The following is a 17,613-nucleotide window of genomic DNA, read 5'->3' on the forward strand; positions in this document are numbered from 1 at the left end:
GACGACCTGCTGGGCTCCCCCACCTTGCCTGACTGCGCCAGCAACCCCTTCACCTTCTCCAGCCAGGAGCTGGTCAGTCTTTTCGCCCCCAGCATGGGGGTGCAGGTGCCCGGAGGGAGCCCCCCCCCCACCTTCTTGTTCAGGCCCATGTCCGAGTCCCCCAACATGTTTGACTCGCCACCCAGTCCTCAGGACTCCCTCTCTGACCAGGAGGGCTATCTGAGCAGCTCCAGCAGCAGCCACAGCGGCTCAGATTCCCCTATCCTGGACACCTCAAGACGTCTTCCCATCTTCAGCAGACTCTCCATCTCCGACGACTAATCTGGGGTTTTCTCTTGCCCCTCCCCACATCTATTACGATGTTAAGCTGAACTCCCCCCACCCTCTCCCAAGTAGTCTGAGCTGGATGTTAACATGTCCACCTGCCTGCCATATACCCACTGGCTTAAACCTTAAGTGCCAAATTACGATGAAAAGCAATAACGTTTACAAAGTTAGTGCCTTTTAACACTTTCACTGTGACTGTATTACCTCTCCAGCTGCAGAGGGCACCAGCAGCTCTGTGCACTTCCAGATGTGCAGGAAATGTCCGAATTCAGCTCCCTCCACTGGCCATGTACTGCATCACCCTCTCCCAGTCCCTTCCTGACTGGCCAGTTTCTGCTAGACTGCAGGCATGTGGGCAAGCGTTAACATCCAGTCCTTTTTCTCCTCTCCCCTTAAAGACTAAATCTTGCCTGGATCTGCTCAGGTCTGCGGGAAGAAAAGCTGAGAACGGACAAAGATTGTAACATGAGTGGGACTTCGACTGTGAGGAAGAAAACAAAACACACACACAAAAAAAGAGAGAAAGTAAAAAAAGGATGGACTATGAGAGACTTGATTTTGGTGCTAAAACTTCCCCATGTATACATGTGACATCTTAAAACAAATAAAGGAAGAGAGGGGGTGGGGCCAACAGAAGTCATTCCACACACACACACAAGTTCGTGTAAACAAAGTTCCAGTAGACATAGCTTTAATGGTTTTGCTCTAGAGTACTTTAGATCTATCTTAGAGCACTCACGCCAAGCTTTTTATTATTTTTTCTGGGTTTTTAATTTTGTATAACTTTTCAGAAATTGGAGAGCAAATTTTGCTTGTCACTGCACAACAATATAAAAAGCTTATTTAACTTATCAAAACGTATTTATTGCCGAAACCTATGCTTTTTAATTTTGTTCATATTTATCGGGATGATGAATCCATAGAATATATTCTTTTATGTTTAAATTATGATCTTCCATATTAATCTTAAGATTGTGAAGTGTCTTTTTTTCCTTTTTTTCCCCACAGTTTAATATATTATACTACAATGACATTTTTTTGTAACTTTACACTTTTTTGGTTATTTTATTTTAAAAAATGAAAAATTAATTTAAAAAAATGCAAAAACTGTGTTTGGATTATTTATTTTAGAATTCCCTCTCCCTTTTTTTTGTGTTGGACTGCAAATGGAGTTAATGTGCTTCTTTGCCTTTTCTCTTCTCCTTCTCTTCCCCTCTCCCAGGTCTTGCCTGGGCTTTAGAATGTACATACCTGAGCTCTGTTGTGAGAAGCATGGAAGGAAGACCTTTTTCTTCCTTTTATTGTAAAGATTCTTCAAGGAGAAAAGCCTTGGGGCTCAAAGTGCCTATCTGAAGACATTCCAAATACAGTTTGTCTTTGCATTTCTGTATTCCAAGTTTGGAATTTTCCTCGCCAAGGTGAATGGGACTGGCACAAAGAGAAAAATGAATGTAACTTTTTTTTCCCCGTTACTGTTCGCTACGTTGCTTTTTCTTCCTCTTTGTGTGAGTTTATTTAAAAGAAAATCTCTTTTGTAATGACTGTTTGCAGTTTAAATCAATAAACCCCAAGTTTTTTCAAGAAACTGACAGTGGAGCTGGTTTTACTTGCAAAAATTGAGGGACTGGTTTTTAGACAACCCCACAAATGCAGATGCTTCCCTTCTCTTGACCCTTGAGGTGCCCACTCTGTGCTAAGGCATCCCTCCATCATCCCTCATTGATTCAGTGGACCAGCCCTGCAAGTGCATGGGTGCGCAGATCAATAGCAGCAAATATCTGATGTGACCTGCCCTGGTGGCCTCTAACCTTCTCTGTCTCCTACAGAGTGCTCCTCCTATCTTGTGTTGCTTGGTCTGTTCCCACAAAGTTCTTTCTGATCAGTGTGGCTTGGTTTGGCTTTTGTTCCTTGTGTGTTTTGTGTTCCTGCACAGCTCCCTCCCCTTCGAGGAGAGCTTATGTGTGTTATGAGCGAGGCTAAAGTGGTATGTTGAAGTGTTAGCCCAAATATCAGTTCTGACTTGTTAGTGGTACTGGTCTGCTTGCACAGCAGGGCTGTTTGGTGTTCACGTGGGAGAGGAACATGAGCCCCCAGCAAAGTCTCATTGTATGCACACACTACACTGCTATCGCATTTAAGCCCTTGTACATCTTGAAGCATCAGCAATCCCAGAAACTTCCAAAGCCATTGATTTTGTTTCGGAACACATCCTTGCCAGCACTGCACATAGTCTTGTCTTGTGTTATTATCTTTGAGCTTTTCTATCAAGCAAGCTTTTGCTTCCAAATCAGGGCTGGAATATTGCTGCCAAACCACTGATCCTTCAACTGTCTTAACATGCCTCAGTGTTCAGGAGAGATTCCCTAATTCATGTTGGAAAAGTTCCTGCCAAACAAAAGCTGTAGGATACCTCAAGGCTTACACCAGTGCACCCTCTCAGCTGTTGGCTTTGTGCAACACTCTTACTTCTGTGGTGTAGCACTAAAGGTGAGCTGGGTGGAGGAAAGATGGAGGAAGAGGAGCATGGCTGGTAGAAGCTGCTTCCCTTGAACGCTGCAAAAGCTGTATGGTGAGTTTGCTGGCAGATACTGATGTAACTAGCATGTGGTGTGGTCTGCGTGCTGATCCCTGAGACAAGAGCCTTGGGCGCAGCTCTACGGCCGACTGAGCAGTACTGTTGACCACAGCCTTGCTCCTGGGCATAAAGGCAAAGAGCCCCATGTGAGGGATGGGCTTCCGCCTGTGAGACTGCCGTTGCAGCAGGCACCCAAGTGTGCTTCCTTCCCTGCTGCTGGAAGCCAAGCTGTCAGTCTCTGAAGAGTGAGATGTACCTGATCTGGAGAGGATTCCAAGCCTATTGCAGCGCATACACGTGAAGCTTGAAACTGCTTGCTTCCACTCTGGACTTTCTGTGCAGCTCTTCAAACAAATAGCCTGTGCCCAGTTAATAATTGATGAAATAGCTGTATCAGTTGCACAGTGCTATCGGTATGACAAACAACTGGGAAGCTGTGCTAAAAGTAGGTCTTTGCTCATGGTACTTGAGTACTTCCCTTGTCCTTCTAGTACACTGGTTCTGGGAAGCCAGCACCATTTTTCTTCTGTGAGTTTATTAATGATACATGCTCTCTCATTCTTGCTTTTTGAAACTAACCTTGAGTTAGGTCATGCAAGGGATAGAGAAGAGCAGAACAGAATGCAAGAGCCTCCAGCAATGCAGGGGTTTGCCTGATCTGATACTATTAGCATTTATTGCAGCTTGGGTATATGGCAGCAGCTACTCTGAAGAGACTTCTCCTTCTTTCTTGCTTTTACGGATGAGTTGTCCGTGCTGTCATCACAGAATTAGAAACTGTGTCCCCTAGAATTTCACCGTGGTTGGTAATAGCCTAGCCAAGGCTCAGAAAGGTATAAATAGTTTTTCCTGTCATGACAGTTTTGAGACACGCATTCCTCTGACTCAGGGCTCCTCCATGCTCTGGCTTACTGATTTAGTGCACTGGACTCTCAGAGTGGCCTGCTGCAATTGCTCCTGGCATACTCGGTGTGGCAGGGCAGAGAGAAGCACCCAAAAGAGCAAGATACCTGTCATCCCATGTAAGGTGCCATGGCAAAGTGTACCTCAGTGCGCTTTACAGATTGCACTTACAGTTCTTACTGGGGGGGCAGGAGGACACCTGTGGTGGCTCTTGCTGCTCTTCAGATACATTTCGTCGTAGTCATGTGTGCTTGCCATGGGCTCCTTCTAAAAGGAGACTTGGCCCATGCCTCTGGCTGCAGGTATTTGCTGTTTTTTGGCTTTGAAGTCAGGTGAGTCTAGTGCTATCCACCTTCAACATGTCTTGAAAATCAGAGCCAGTGTGTATGGCTGTCTGTGCCAGTTGCCTCTTGGTAATGAATTATGTGATGACTTTGATCTGCAGAGCTCCAGGTGGCTCAGATTCCATCCTGCTAGCTGCCTCCCTCCTTCCTAATTCCTACAACAGTTGTATGTGTCCTAATGACACTCCTTTGCAATGAGTTAGCTGTGGCTTTTATACCAAAACACTTTCAGTTCTGCAGTCAGGGGCTGTAGAAGCAGAGGCTGTCTCATTCCCCAAACTTCTCTGTAGGTAAGGGATGAAAAGTCAAATAGGGTTTCTTTGTTGTTGCTGATGGTTTTGTTTTTAAAGGCAGTTGGGAACTTAACTGCCTAGTTTTGCTAACCTTTGTTTAGTATCACTTGTACATAGATATGGTGTGCCAGAGTGCAAGTAACAAAAAAAAAAACAACAAACATTTAAAAAGAGCCCTGAAATGCTCAAAGTTCCTGGTCCTCACCGAGTTTGTCTCATCAGCATAGTCATGAAATTGGGAGGCAGAAGGGGAAAGAAATTGAAGAAATATGCCTGGAGGACTGTTACAAGCTGGCACAAATTTTCATTCTGTATGGTTCCTATGCAGTGAGGGCAGTGGTCTGTGAACAGGACTTAGAGCTGCAGCTGCAAATCACATAAGGAAGAACGGGCTTTGCCATGCCTTGCACAGCAGAGGGGAGGTGGCAGAGAGGCCAGAAATGATGGGGTCACCATTAGAGAATGGCAGCAAGGGAGGAGCTATAGATCAAGTCCACAAAGCATGGGGATAGCACAGGTGAGAGAGAAGCCATGCTGTCTTGAGTCCAAAGACTAATGTTGTTCAAGTGCATAAAGGCTAATGAACTGAGTCTCTCCAGTGGGGCTCAGGGACATCAAATTGAGGGGAAGGTCTGGATAACACAGCCTGCTGGATACTATCTGATTACTATGCCCAAGGATATGCATGACTCTTAAGATGCACTAATACATGCAAAAACCACAGCATGCCCTTTACACTTGCTAATTGCTGCAATTCGTGTGGTCTGTGCTGGGGAAAGCTAGCATGTGCTTGAGTCTGGAGAAAGAGGCTTTGGGGGAAGGAGCTGTGGTCAGTGTGTGAACAAACAGGCTTCTGGCTCCAGTGCTGGAGGTGTTGCGGGGGCTGGAGGCTGAAGACATGTCCAGGGGTGACACTGACACAAAAGCACAGCCCCAGTACCTGCCTGGGAGGGAGAGAAAGGCTTGTGTTTCAGGGAGGCTCCTTATGCCCTGCATTACAACAGGCAGGCATCAAGATGTGGGGTCTTGTACCCCACAGTGGGGCTGGTGAGGCAGTTCTCCTGCTGGGAGATGGTGTGTTGAGTGACCAGATGCTTTGGTGACAGGCAAAATTGTGGTGGGTGAAGTGAAAATAGACAAAAAAATTAAGAGTGAAGAATGGTGCCTTCCTTACCTGGGCCCCAGGTAAGAGGGGTCAGGAGGAGCCTGTATCAGAAGCAGTTTCAGGTGTGTGAACCAGCCATAAACAGGAAGAAAGCAGCAAAAAGTGTTAGGAAGGAGTTCAGCTGGAAGGAAGGGGTGATATTAGTCATATAGGGTCTCTTGGGCTAGGAACACCAGGACAGATGGTGAGACTGGCTCAGTGGGGACGGTTCAAGCATCTGCTGGGAACTTGTGGAACAGCCCTTGCCCTCAAGGCTGAGCTCAGTCCAAAATGTTAGAAGATGATTCTGCCTGGTGATGTAAAATGTCCTTTGTTTGGAGACTCCTTGGCCCCTTGAGCAAAGCCTACTCCTCACAAAGCCAATGCTTATTCCCTAGAATACTTTCAGCGAAAAAAAGAAATAGTTCCTCTAAGACACCCTAAACCAATACCTGCTGTGACTAAGCCCTGTGGGCAGCTCCACAGATGATTTATATCCTCCTCCTCCAAACTGAAGGGGTTAGAGTGGAAACAGACGCTGCGTTAAACATAGCCGAGGGCAGCGAGCAAGACAACTCTGCAATGAGATGGGGAGGAAGCGGGGCTGTGGGGCGGCTGCTGCCAGGCGTGACGCCGGTTCGGGTTTCCTCGTAGGCAGAACAGAGCTCCTTTTGGCTAGTGCCGCTTTATGGGCTCGCCTGGGTTTATTATACTGCAAATATTTTGAATTCCGCATCTTAATTTCCAGAGAGGCTTTGTTTCGCTTTTGCTGCTTTTTCCCCCCCGGTTTTTTTTTTTTTTTTTTTAATTACCACTGCCTTAACCTCTTTTTTTTGACTGGGTTTTGGTCAAAGCTGCCGTTTTCTGAGCAAACAGAGGACTGGAGTTCTCCCTGCCTGGGCTCCAGCTGCAAATTAATCTCTTTTCATAGTTTCATTTTATGTCCACCCACCATCCCCACCACATTAACTTAGTCAACACATGGAAGTGAAATTTTTCCATGCAGGATCCTGCGGGTTGTAAGACTGTTGTGGAGCACGTGACTGCCAGCTCCAGAGTTTTCTTCCACCTCTGGGTGGAAGGAAGTTTTCTCATCCCCCACATATGTGAGCAGTTGTTGGTGGGATGTGAAAAGTTTTAACAACTGGTTGGTGGAAACATTTCGGAGTTCAGCATTCTCTGTGTATTTAAAGTCCCACCACACCAGCTGGGTGGAGGCAAGACCGTAGGTACGGTATGTTTGCCGTACCTCTGGTACTACCAGACCACTGCTCGGCAAATGAGCCAGACGGGTGTTTTTCAGTGGAATCCTGCTGTCTCTGGGGGTTTATCTCCCTCCCAGAGAGGACAGAAAGTGCAATTAATGATGATGCTGACAAATGGAGTCTGCTTAGCCTATGTAGATGTATTTTGTATTTCTACATGATGCCTTTTGCACATGGGCCTGGGAGAACTTTATAGCTATTTTGGGCACTTGGCAAATATAACCGTACCTATTCCACAGGTTTTAAAACCCTGTTAGATATACAACTGCCAGGCGAAGAGGACTGTCTGGCAGTGGCACAGTATCAGAGAAAGAGCTGCAAAAATAATTCAGGACTCCTGATACTTTTTCTCCTGTCTTAGTCTCCAGGCAACAGCAAATATTTCTCCTGATTACTCTGGATGAGCAGATGCCAACGTTGATTCACAGGAAAAGGATGTAGCCACGCAAGCCATAGAAATGTTGCTTGGGATGATAGCCACAGCCCCTAAGGAGACATTAAGCAATATGGAACACATGCCAATGAAGCTCTTGAAGCTCTTGCTGTGTTTGCTATAAAGAGATTCTTGAGCACTCTTAGGTGGGAGCTTTTGTTATTTACCCTAATTATGCTATATGGAGAGATTATACTGTGTTTCACAGCTCTGGAGATGCTGGTAGGGCTTTTGGGCACTAGGAAAGTCCTGGTTTACTAAGAAGTTACAGTCACAAGATATGAGGAAACTTTTTGTTCAAGGCCCACAGCAGAGTGTAAAAGGTACACTCCTGCTTGGAAAAAGGATGGCGCCGAAAATGTGCAAAGAAGGTCCCTGTTTCTTTTCTCTCAAACTCAGGTCTTCTGTGCTGTGTTTACCAATAACACTATTTTTCCCATTATTACACTTTAAAATTTATCATGAGATAAAAAAGTCAAGAACAAACCAAATTCACCCCCTTTTGAGGGTGCCCACCCAAAATAGCTAGGGGAGCTGCAGAAAATAATTTTCCTCCTAAGTTAGGTAATGTGGGCTTTGGATTCATAGACTGAATCTGCTGACCAAGGTATTTTTCTTCTTCCAGCATTTCTCTGAGCAGAAAAACACTTTCAGTGGGGATGAAAACAGAACTGGAGATTTTTTCAAACCATTTAATAGCTTGTATCAAAAGCAAACAGTTTGGAGGAACTTGAGGGCAGCAGCTGTGAGAGATCAGTGGTCCTGTGATGGAGGCTGGAGACAGACGTTCCATAGGGTTATCAGTGTATCATCCAGGTTGGCAGGGACTTCTAGTGAGTCACTCAGACCTTCTCTTTTAACCACGACAGGACCAATCTCATTATCCTCAAACCACCTCTCAGGCATAGAGAGTTGTCTAGTGATAGCCTTGAATGTCTCCAGCACTGAGGTGTCCACAGCATTCCCTTGTCAGGCAGTTTCAATGCTCAGGAAATTTTAACCTCTCTATATGTAACCTAATACTGAACCTGAATGTCTCCTGCAGAGGTTTGTGGCTACTAATTTTGTGTCCCATCACCTTTGGTTAATGAGACTGGAGCCAAACTTCCAGGTGAAGTCCCTGCAAAATGGCACATGTGGTTTCACCTTTCAGCTTTCCTGCCAGCTAATTTCTTCCCCAGCCTGTTCTCAGACAATACAATTTTCCAAACCTTTCCATGCTTCTCTTCCCATGCCTGCTAAGAAAATAGCATGTCCTAAACCTACCCTGGACTCTCATTTTCAGCCTGGTTCTGCACTTAGTGGTGCTGTCCTGCCTTTGGTTCTTGAGATAGTAAATTTAACCTTCCTGGCCTAATCTGGGATGAGGTCAGGAGAGAAGCACTATGTCGAATTATATTGGTTCTGCTAGAAATACAGTGGGAATCAGCCTCTTGTCATGACACTGTGCTGCCAACTGGGGCCCTGCTCCATTACTGTGGGGTGTCCTGGCTCCCCTCACACAGCCTGATGATGGTGGGTTCCTGGTTCTTCAGAACTTATCCCCACTGTGCATACTTAATATCTACCTCTGATATTAGCACTGTGCTTCATGACACCCAGGATCCCTGGGCAGTCACTCCACTGTCAGGGTGGGGTAGCACAGGGCCCCCACCAGTGTGCTCAGAGGAAGCCATGCTCCTGCCCTTCAGTTTTCCTTCCTGAAGGAGAAACGCTATTCCCCATCCTCAGGGAACATAAGCTTTGAAACACGAGTTGATTTGTGTCCATTTACCATTGTCTTGGTTTACATAAATTACATCTCTTAACAGCGGTCATAAAATTATCTGCTTTAAAAAAATTCAGCTGTAGAGTTTGGCCTTGTGGCCTCCCTGTGGCCTCTCTGATCAGCTTATTTCCAAGGGGCAAACATACACTGGGGAAAGAAACAGCCTCTTCTTGTTTATCCCAAATGGTCATCTTCCTTTTCTATCAGCAGCTGACTTGCCTGGTTTCCTAGTGTTGGTCAGTATAGGAAAACACAGCATAGAAACTATGGATCTAAATACCCTTAAGGATAGATGAGCTGGACAACCAGCAAAATCAGGTAGACACTGTTCCAGCAATGGTACCTGCACTTTATTTCTGTCAGCAAGTTTAGGTAGTGATATGGGTTCTTTCTTCATTAAAAACTGGTAGACAGTGGGGTCCAAGATGATAATTTGTACAATTAGGATTTAAAAAGAATACATTATTCCCCCTTTTCTAGTACATAGAGATTAACTGTGAAAAGGCTAGAGCTAGCAGAAGTGTGGATTACTTCAACTTTTGCACATCTATTCTATGTGCTCCCACTGGTAGGACTAGGGCTGCCATAACTCTTTCTCACAGGTGGCAATGAGGGGTGATCAGGGATCCAGCCTGTTCCTCTGCTCCATCTAAGTAAAATACAAAAAGTGGACAAGAAACATGAATACTAAAAAAGTAAAATCCAGTCCAGCTCCAGGTAAAGGTAGTGTACCAACTCCTTTTCAGCGGTGTCTGACACATGGAACTGGTCCTTGAACTGCTATCAGTCTATGGTCTGCTAGTAAAACAAATCATAATGTTCAATATGAAGTAAGCCAGGAAGAGAGGAAGAAACCACAATTCAAGATCAAGCATCTGAGCAGTATGGAAACAAATGCTGTTGGGAGGAGCTGGAGCCTCCAAATCCAGCCAAGGGCCCCTAACTCAGCAGTTGTGCTAGATTTGAGGTGATTTCTAAATGCACTGGGCAATGAGGGACTGTGAAAAAAGCTGCTCCAGAAACTGACTGTACCTTATCCAGCTCTTAACAGCTGTTCTGTGTCCTGCTTTACTTGCTTTGGAAATGGTTAAATAAAAATTTAAAAAAAAAAAAAAAAAGGAGAGAGAAAAAAGAGAGAGTGAAATTGAGATCAGGAAAAGAAAGAAAGAAACAAACAAACATGTTTTTGGTGGAGGAGCTGGGTTCTGCACCCTAGCACTGTTTCTACTTTCAGATTGTCAGCAATCTGATTGTCAGTGTGTTGAGCAGAGAGGACAGTGTGGTGGAAATACCTATGAAGCAGCAAGAGCCTTATCAAGGTACTGTACCAGGAAATACAGTGCTTGCTTTCCTCTTCATGCACGATACTGTGATTGAACCAAACAGCATGCCTCATCATAACATGTGCCTTATCGACCTCACTATCTGATGACAACAGCAGCCCTCAGGAGACCAGGGTGACATCATCCAAAACCTCAGTAGTTCAGAGCAAAGACTGAAGTATGTAACGAGGCTACGAGCTGTGCTTGACTCCGTTCATCTGTTTGTACTGAACTTGCAGGCACTTTGCTAGAGGAAAAGTCATATAAAAATCAAATCCAAACAATGTTTCAGAATGTTTCTGACAGGCATCAATGCTATTTAGAAAAAGGATGCAGCAAGCAAAGGAGGTTTTTGTCCTCAGCAAGTCCAAGAAGTCTGCTCCACAGCTTTCTGTAGCTTTGTGAGAGTGGAAAGAAAAGGCCAAATCAACACAATGTCACTGCCTGGAGGAGAGAAACAGTGCCACTGATGATTTGGTTCTGAGTCCCCCTCTCAGCTGACCCCAGATAATTGTCATGGGGAGCTGTGAGGTTTGGGTTCATCCCATATCAGAAACAGAGGCTCACTGTTTATCCACCTGGAGCTCTCAATCTCCAGATCCTAAGCTTCAAGGTGGCTGGTTCATACTCACATTGCCAGTCTCCTTGTTTGGTTACTGCTGGGTCACCGAGGCAAAGAATGCCAGCCCTGGCCTCCTGGTCTCCTTTCTCTAATTTAAGATGAGGGGAATTTCTGCAGTGACAAAAATAAGAAACAGAAATAGAGAAAGGTTTTCTTGTGTAATATTCACCAGACTTCTCTGGTTTTAATTTGTTCTCCCTGTCCTGGGTTCTTCAAAACACCTTCTCTCATTTACGTCAGCATAGATTTACCATGCCCCACTTACTTCAGACCTGGACAGCACCATGGAAAAAGATTTCCAGCCTTTTGGAGCTGCTTCCTTATGCCTTGGACAAAAGTAGATCATATGGGGCCATATTCATTCGAGAACTGCCTTTGTATTTTTACAGTATCTAGAACAAGTGAGCCTACTCCTGCTTGAAATTCACTGTACTACAAAATTGATCTTAAAAAACCCCTGCTTTTAGTGTTTGATTTTTGGTTAGTTTGTTTTTAATTGCAATGCAAGCTTTCAGAGGGAATAGCCGGATTTAAATGCTGAATGCATGCATAGCAATAAAAGTAGGGCCATCCAGCACATGGATGCTAAGTGTCCATTTACAGCCCCCATTCAGGCAGCAGCCACCCCCCGGGCCATGCATGGCATGGTGGGCTGTACTGCCTGCTGTGACACCGGGCGGGGGAGGTCCCAGACTTCCACACCCCCCACTGCTTCCACACTCCCCACTGGGTGCTGGGGTATTTTGAGATGTCTGCATCTGTTGCATGGATTTGGGGAGCTGTTTTGCAGAAGAGGCCTTGTCTTCCAGGACAGTAATTGTATCCTCACCCGGACTCACTGCTCTCATAAACTGCTGGTTTCTTACCCTCCATCACAGCTGCCTACCTCCAGCAGCGATGGGCACGGTATGACTAACCAGTCAGGTTATGAGTGTGAGCTTTTTCAGCAACGTGTAAAGCATTGAAAACTGCCCAAAAAACCAAAAATAAAGGGATTTTTTTTTTACTGTGTCAGTGAAGGCTTGGCTTAAGGGACAGGCTGGAAAGAGGTCTGATGGAAATAAGACTTGCCCACCCTTTAGGGCAGAGCATTAGATAAATCCAGCTGTGTTGTGTAACTGTTGGAAGCCTTCCAGAACAAGTGTAGGAAACACAGTGGTTTTTGAGACATATTTTTTTGTCTAATTTGTTAAACATATTTCTTTGTCTTTATGAACTTTAAGGAGCCCTGAGAACACAATGTGCCAGAGGGGGAAGGCCTACAGAAAGACTTGATAAGAAGATGGAATAATTTTAAAATATCTTCTCCTGCAATACTCTCTAAAATATTCCTACTCTGAAGCACACTTGTTTTTTTTCTGCCTGATATATACATTCCTGACATGCACCTGGCCCTGATATATTATTCAATTAATGCTTTGGTTGATTTACTCTCATCATTGCTAAAAATACTGTAAAGAAATAACTTTTAAATAAATGACACTGTGGAAGGTTGTTGATATAGGGATTTGGTAAGAAATACGTGTGTTTTTCAGGTTTAGAGACAATTTCTTGTCCTGCTTTCTTGAAGAAGCAGCACCTTTGAATGGCTCTTGTGAAATATGCTGATGGTCTGAGCATTCACATCACCAGCTCCCTATTACAATTATCACTGATTGACCACTTGCTGGCTATCTCCCAGCAGCCCAGGAATAGATGAGTCATGGAAACAGAGTTTTCCTTCACCCTGGCTGTCCCCAGGCCATTCGAAGGAGCTGCATTGACAACAGAGGAGGAAAGTCAGTGCTGATTTTTTTTATGCTGTGAATCATTGATCAAACAAAGCACTTCTGTGTCCACGGACTTGATATCAAGGCAACATTTTTGATGAGTGTTACCTGAATAATTTTGTGCTAAGAAAACAATCTCAAGTAGCACTGGTCACATTATTTTGTGCAGATAATTGATTCTGTGCTACTTCAAGCTAGAAAAACATGTATCGTGTTTGCAAGTAGCTTTATCAGAAGATGCTGAAAACCATTGCCATGCTTAGGTGCAGCAGCATTTAAATACTGGTTTTCATTTTCGAATGATTTTTCAAAATAGAGTTTGGTTGGATTGTAATAATTTCTAAATGACAATAACAGAAAGAAATTAACAGATTAAGCCCTGTGTGCTCCCCTGAATAGAAGAATAGAGAATTACTACTTTGGAGGGGGTGGGGGGAAGGAGGCAGGTTCCATTTGGTGAGGAAACTCAATTTTTTTATTTGAGATCTGCCTGGAATATTAATCAATATTCACACACCTCTGCTACTGCAGCTCAGATAAAAATACCAATGAATCCATAGAGGGAGGGATTCAGAATTTCCCTTGAGGTATTCTCAAGTGAAAAAAAACCCTGAAAAGTTTAAAGGAATGCTGGGAGAAAGAAATGTAAGTCCTTTCTGAATGCAAGGCCTTTGCCTTGAAAGGAGCCTTTTGGGTTTTTTCAGCCCTGCACACAGGAGACAGTACACACTGCTGTAGTGGAGCCATCCTAAGGCAGGACCAGTGACTGTGTGGGATCTGCTCAGGTGGGTCCTGAGCCAGCACCTCCCTCCCTCCTTCTCTCACTCTGTCCTTTCCTGCCCATGCCATTCATACACACCATGAGTAGCCCTGTCCTCCCCTCCAAGGTCCTCGTCCGTTTTTTGCAAAATTTCCATGTCACAAGGAGTTGCAATGGGTGGATGTGGCTCCAATGATTGCATGCAATGCTTCAGTGCTGGAGTTTATCCTGGCTTCTGTGCTGTGTCAGAATCCAGTGGTGCTGGGATCCAAATTTACCACTGAGGTGCTGGCTATGACTCAGAACCAACTGGAGGTTTTCAACTCACATGCCTGTGATGTGAGGTTGCATTGATGCACTTAGATTAAACAACAGCGCATAGAAATGAGCTGTAATAGGAATTGTACCTTGTGTCTGGCATCAAAGCCATAACCAGAGCTAACTGGGAGCCCTCAGCACAGACACCTCCCCTTCATCACTCTCGCTTTTAAAATGGCAGAGTGGGAGTGTCATGACCCCAGTTTTTTCTTGAGGGAAATGCATCCTGACACACACAGGAGATCTGCTGTGGCCGGTTGTGTCTGTCAGGAGCACTGCTCCCTGTGCCAATGCCAGGTGGGGCCTAGTAGCAGGGTGTGGGATGCCTGCTGGCAGCACCACATCTCTTCCACAGGCTGCTCTCTCATCATCCTCCCCTTGATGCCAGCCAGGATGTCAGGAATGGACCGTCCTGTGTGTTTGTAACCACAGTGCCTCTCACTGCTTGTTGTGATTCTGTGCTGCAGAAGAGGCTGCAGCTGCTGGGGCAGGGAAGTAAGTGTTGCCGCACCACTGGGGACACCCTGTCTTTTGTCAGGGTGAGTACTCTGTGCTGCCTCAGCAGTTATGAATGCTCTGCCTTGCTTTTCCATTTCAAAACAATGATATTTAGGAAGAAAATGGAACTTCGTCCCCGGACATAGACAAGGATGTACTGGATTAGACCAACAGGCCATCTAATCTGTGAATCCTCGTCCACCAGTGGCCAAGCCTGGATGCTTCTCAAGAACACCTTAAGCCTCCTTGGAGCTGTGCAACGTTATCCCATGGAGAGTGCTGGGAAAACAGTGACAACCTGGAGTAGTGCAAGGAAAAGCAATGCAGAAGTGAATGACACACTGGGAAGCTTTCTGGTGGAAAGGGTTGTGTCATGCCACAGTTTTGCAATGCTGCCCTTTGACAGGGCATTATCCACATTTCACAGTCTGGCAGAGCAAGACTGCTGCACTGGTCCTTCCTGAGGTCTCTCAGAGATGGCGGCCACTGCAGAAGCACAGTGCGTTTGTTCAAGGGACAAATTCTCCTTGGAAGTATATGATGCCCATGTCCCTCCAGGACATAGTGCTATGGCTCACTGGTTTCTAGGTGCAGTTTTGGGTGTTGGTTGCTTCCCATAAAAAATCGAATGGCCCACAACTGGCTTTAATGAGCATTTGACTCTCCCTCTCTGTCACAGCAACTGGCAGCAGGAGTGTCTGTGCTGGAGCACCCTTGCTGGAAAAGAAAATGTCTCTGCAGGGGCACTGGGACATGCTGGAATGTGAGAAACCCCTACCAGGACTGGTCTGAATTTGCTAGTTTTCCAGTGCTACTCCTAATGCCAAATTTTGAAGACACTCAATTTTTGTGAGGGAAATGAGTCTGTTCCCCAGGATGAGGAAAACACTGAATGGGTTTGATTGGATTTGTAATTCCCCGTGTAAACTGATCTTACAGATAAACTTTAGAAAGTGAGGGAAGTTCTACAAGTGCTAAAAAAAACCATTTTAGTGCAAAAGGGTACTCAAGTTCAAATTGGACCAAATTCTCATTTTGTTCTAGGAATCACTGAAATTAAGGAATTAAAAAACTCAACAAAATGAAAAAACCCTGCGACAGTATTTTACAAAATCCCAGAAGTAACAGAAAATAGCTGGTAATATGTTATGAAAAAAGCTGTCTTATTTTCAGATAACTAGATAAGATCTGAACACAGCCATTAACTTGTGGGTAGATCTGTAACCTTCTGGTAACAGTAACCGCATTAACTGCACTTAGAGTAACTGCAGAGCCCCAGATCAGAGCTGATGTACCACTTACACCCTATCTATACTTTATTTCAAGTGATACTTGGCTAGGGGTTTGGCCTTGGCAGCTCCACAGCAGAGGCGCAAATCTGCTTGGGTGCACCGCTTTGCATTTAGCAGTTTGGAAGGCACTGAAACTGATTACAGCTCTCTGGCCTGCATGTGTGTGAACTGCGTTTTTGATGAGAGTACACATCTTGTTAAGATAGCCTAAACTGAAAACCTATGAGGAAAATGAACTTGAGAGGGTTCCTGGTAGTGTTTCTGCTGCAACTTGGCTGTTTGAATCAGCAGCTTGCAATGCTTAATGTAAACAAATTGCAAAATGAAATGTCCTTGAAGTGTCCTTGATTTAAGGATTGAGTTGGATACTTAAGATAGGAAGAAATGCCCAAGAGCCTCAGATCTTGCTCTGGTTTTCAGAAGTAGCAGGGTCATGCCTGCTCGTCATAGACTGACTGAGGTAACCAGCACAAAATCAGATCAAGCCCCTGCTGTTGGTGTGGGTGGCCTATGTGGAGCATGTGGCACCTGCCATGACCACGTGGCTGCACAGCCCTCATCCAGACCCACAGCATCTCCTGCAATGCAGATCTTTGCTCGCTATCTCCGCACCAGAAGAGATCTCCTTCATGGTGCCCTCCTTTGCTTGCAGCTGGGACCCCAAAGAAGCAGTGCTGGTGGTGAGAATCAAACCAGACCTCCCTGTTCCCTGGGTGTTCCTGTCCTACCTCACGGTCCTTCAGAAACTGTTAATCATCCTGAACTACTTACTGGTTTTATGATCTTAAACAGGGCTTGAACTCAGCTTTCTAGAGGCGAAAGCGCAATGTCTTACTGTAACTCATTTTGCCAGCCAATTCTATCCTGAACCTAACAATATTTTAATCTGAAAATCCAACCTCAAAACCCACAGCATTTTCAGTTACTGTATTTCATCACCACACAGCTGAAAACAACTCTTTTTTTTTTATAACCACTCTTGTTTTTCTAAAGTGAATCACAAACCATGGAACTTAACAGACGGAAAAGACACAAAGACAAATACTCTCTCACTATCCTGGTGTTTATAAGGAATAATGTAATTAGAGTAAAAAAGCATTTCTCTACAGTTACACAGGTATAACAGAGTTACAAGAGTCAGCTTCCCCATTGCTAAACCAGATAGTCCATCTTAAACAAGCCAAAAAGCATTGTTGCCTGCAAAATATTGGTGGCGGTGCCTATCAGTCAGTCCTTTTTTTTAATTAGCCCGAGGAAACCCTTACCTTTTCCCCAGAAGACAAATTGACACTCTCATAGATTTTACCATTATACCTTATGTCCTGGTAAGTGGTCTGCTACTCACTTTATACTGCCATTCTTGGCTGTGCCTCCTTGAATCACACCAAGGAATAATTAACATTAAGATAACACTGGTTGTCAATGGGTTGCCAGTCACCAGAAAGATGTTAACCACCAGAGTGGTCAGTGCAGCACCCATGAATAGTGTTCAGCCCTTCCAGGGAAGTCTGGTCTGTTTTAGTCACTCAAGATAATCGGTGAGAAAACTGGGAAATCTGAATTTAAACTCCTATAGGAAGGCTACTGGATAGCCAACAGAGAAAGCCTAATCTTCAGGCTGTCACTCCCAAGCAATAGCCACCTTTCTTCCCATGGTGTTTACACTTGGGAGAATCAATGGGCATTTCACAACCTGACAAGTTGTTTACAGTACCCAGCCTCTGCTTACAGAGGTGCTGGGATAATGGATCCAGGTATGTGTTCGGTACTTGTGCTGTTGAAGGGGCTGGAAGGAAACCCTCAGGTCTGGGGGCCTGGTCTCATTGACACCAAAAGAAATCTGAATGACTCCAGATTTAAAAACATTTATCCATCAGCAGAAGTCTGGCCCTCAAGACCAACTGATGCTTAGGTAGAACACGAGCATAAACGTTGATGTGTCAGAACTGTATAAAAATTTGGTTAGAGAAGGGTTGGAAA

Source organism: Manacus vitellinus, unplaced genomic scaffold, assembly GCF_001715985.3.
Source record: "Manacus vitellinus isolate BGI_N305 unplaced genomic scaffold, ASM171598v3 scaffold_6_pilon, whole genome shotgun sequence".
In the NCBI taxonomy this organism is placed as follows: Eukaryota; Metazoa; Chordata; class Aves; order Passeriformes; family Pipridae; genus Manacus; species Manacus vitellinus.